The sequence below is a fragment of the Hibiscus syriacus genome, unplaced genomic scaffold, assembly GCF_006381635.1.
Source record: "Hibiscus syriacus cultivar Baekdansim isolate YM2019G1 unplaced genomic scaffold, ASM638163v2 tig00110483_pilon, whole genome shotgun sequence".
In the NCBI taxonomy this organism is placed as follows: Eukaryota; Viridiplantae; Streptophyta; class Magnoliopsida; order Malvales; family Malvaceae; genus Hibiscus; species Hibiscus syriacus.
Window position 1 is genome coordinate 790,668 of NW_024062759.1, and position 3,973 is coordinate 794,640.

Consider the following 3,973-nt stretch of genomic DNA (forward strand, 5'->3'; position numbering starts at 1 on the left):
ACTTTTTTTGAGTAGAGGAAGAGAAAAATAGAAGTAGAAAGCTCTTTAGGATCAAATTTTCCTACACTTGGGAATAGAAACTGTGTAATTTTTTAGTTTTTCCTTTCTTTTCGACTTTAACGGGGCTTGTTTTTGTGAATGTAACCATCTTTCTTGTTAATACAGTAAAAATATTTCTTTCATCAACCACTTTCGTTAAATAAAGCAAACTAATAAGGTGATGAATTGTTAAACGTGAGTTATTTCAGTTGGTTAATGATTTCATTGATTATTAAAAAATATTAGTATATATTTAAATATATTTGAGCATACATAAAAATAAAGATAGAAAAAGACTGTCATGGGTTATTATTTTTTAATAATTTAAAACGATTAAAAGATATTATTTGTATAAAAAAGTTTCAACTATTGATAAAGTACATATTTCATAAATATAATTATTTGAACTCAAAATTTTTAAAAATAATATTTTTTATCACATAAATCGCTTAAAATACTTTTAAAAGATGGTATAAATTAGTCGTATTCCTTACTTTCTCAATTTTTTAATATAAAGTGGGTTCAAGTTTTCAACTTTTTAAATATTATAATTATAATAATATTAGTAAAAAAGATCTCGATTAAGAAAACATATATTATTTAAAGTGACTGAAAAACTATAAATTTAAATTAAAATGCTGACTATTAATTTGTATGGACAATAAATTACATACATACATAAATAAATATACAATAGCACATAAAAGGAATATTAGTTATGAGACAGCATCCAAAATTGGGTGGTGAAGCTATACAATATTTTATTAGGGTTTCCTCAACAAAGAAACTATAATTGAAGATTCTTGCTCCTACTTTCAACAACAACTGGGTTAAAAATAATACAAGCAACTGAATTTTTTTACACCGTCAATTATGTAAAATAATCATATGACATGACATAAAACATGTCGATTTGTCGATGTATTAAGTTTTATTTTTTTATACCAGACCTTGGGATTAAATTATTCAAACTTTACGTGCAAATTATTCCTCGAGTCCCAAAATGAAAATGGTCTTACTAGCTAAAGTCAATAGAAAACAATAGTTATTTGACATGAGGATTGTAAAGAAAGCAATTATCAAAATAATAGTTGGTGTCTACCTAATCACAATTGTAATAATGAAAGTACTTGTTACATCACTTATCGTGTTACCTTTGTTTATTTATTATAAAAAAAAATCGATTTAAATTAATCCATCTTTTATTAAATGGATTGATTTAATTAAATAAATTTTATAATGATAAAAAATTAATAAAACCAAATTTTATTTTAAACCAAACTTTATATAGTAGAATGAAATGTTTCTCTTTGGAGAATTTGGATTTAAATAGTTATGTATGTATGATATGTAGTGTATGCATTATCATTTATTCATAGATTAAAAAAATCTAAATAAATTGTTAGCTTTTTCGATCAATTGGAAACCACCAAGAGGAAGATGAATTAACCTTTAAAAAATTTGTGTGAAAGTAACTGAAAGATAGAAAGATTTGCACAAGGATCTAGAGTGGTTCGACTTTCTAAACCAAAGTTTACATCCACTCAAATACACTAGATTTGTTAACATTTGAGGGCAATGAGTAACCTTACAACACTTCAAGGATTATACCCAAACTTTGAATACACACTCTCCTAAAAAGAAAATACAAATTTAACAAACAAAAGATAAAACCTCACAAGACAAATATGTTTGCACAGAATAAGCACTTACCCGATCTACATTTGAGCAAAATAAACAATGTAGCTCACATGTGTGTTTACAATAAAAAATTTGACAAATTAAGCACTAGAGAACTCTTTGATGTTGGTAAGTTTGTTCAATATGATTCTTGTTGACCTTGGGAAGCTTGACCATCATTTTATACATTCTTTAATATATTTTTCAAGTTAATTTAGACTTTTAATTATTTTTAATAAATTCAATTAAGTTCAAAATCAATTTTAAAAATTCATTATTATATCAAAATCTTAATTCAACACAAATATTACATTATAATCGTTCCACATTATTAAAATTTATTATTATTTCAAATAAAATTATTATACATAAACTTATATACAGATCTAATTTGATTTAATCCATAAAACCTCTATAATAGAGAGATTTGACAAATGATTTCACTAAACAATATTATGTGTTAGTATTAGGTACCAAAGACAGGTTCAAGTCCTCCTCATCATCATCATTTCAAAAAAATTTGTAACGATCAAGATTTTTTTTAAAACGATTAACAATTAGATTCAATTTAATATTTGAGATTTATTAATTCTAATTTCTTAAAACTAGGTCCCGTCTTTGTTAAAATTTATATATTTGATATAATTTTAGTTTAATAATATTTTGACTTATATAAAAATAACTATTTAAATTTAAAAAATATAAAAATTTATTAAATATTTAACTAAGTATGGGTCGAACTAAAGAATGATAAGTATGTGTTCTCAAATTTTCGGTCTAATTACAATTTAAGTTTAAATATTAGACAAATTAGTTATCTTTTGAGGTTTTTTTTTAATTTAGGGTGAATACAAAATAATATATATACAAATACTTTCAATTATTTGACAATGAACACTCATACCCCTACATACGTGCTTGAACTCAGAACTTCAATGATAACAACAGTCCCTTAATCACTAAGATCACTTGATTCATGCTGAATTTCGAGTTTAAATACATAATAAATCTTTATATTTTTTTAAATAGTCTAATATTTAAACCTCTGTTAATATTTAATTATGACTCCGTTACTGATTAGCGGTAAATATCAGAGTTCAAAGTTAAAAACTAACAAGTTGAATTTGATTAAATTGAATTAGTTGAATATTAAATTGGGCCTAACTTTTTTCTAAAATAATTGTTTAAAAATTTAAAATATTACACATAACGAATTTGAAGCTTTGACCATTATAATTAACGACTAAATATTTTATATATCATGCTTAATATAATTTCGAAATCAATTGATTGATTGGACAAATAAATAAATATATAAAGGAAAGTTGCCCCAATTGTTTTATTTATTATTAATTTGGGACCAGTGAGTTTTAAAAAGGAATAAGCTGGAAACGGAGGGTGCGTATTCCCGTAGGCCCAACCGCGTGTAGAGATGTGACACTTTTAAATCCTGGTTTAATGTATTTCTACCCAAATTTTTTCAATGTATTCAATTCATGTGTACATTAAACCTAAATAAATTATATGAATAATGCTTGTTTTATATCAACATTCACTCAAAATTAATGAAACTAATAGTTGGTCCCAAGCTATAGGGGAATAATAATAATGGAGAGTAATTTGTGTTGATCCATGGCAAAGTGTTCCGATGGTTTTCCTTAATGTGTGATTCTACGTGGAACACATAGTTTTATATCTGATTTAAATTTTTAGAAAATTATATTATACCCTACCATTTTACATTTATTTATATGTGATACGTCCACATTCAAATAAATGCATTTGAGGAAGTTTGAAGGGGTAAACCAGCGAGGAGAGGCAGTCGGCCCAACATATCATAGCTGGGATTCATATTCATCTCTCTATCCCCCACGTCCCATTCACTCACACCTACATTCTCATTTTTCATATTTCTTTTATTTTTATATAGCATGTGTAAAATACACTAATAACTTTATCAAATAAATGGTATCTCCTTAAATGAATTTATACCAATTCACAAAAAAAATAACGGATATCTTTGATGTTTCTTTTGTAGCAAAAATATTACCCAGAAAGAAACATTTTGTTGTTGTTTTTAATCCAATTATATAATCTGATAAAATCGACCAATGTCGTTACTGTTTTAATAATAAAGAGATATATTGTTGTTTCAAGTCTATTTTTTTTACATAAAAGTTTAAGTCATGAATGACTTACCCAGTTTAAGATATACTCAAGACTCAATTGAGATTTACATAAAAATTTACCGACA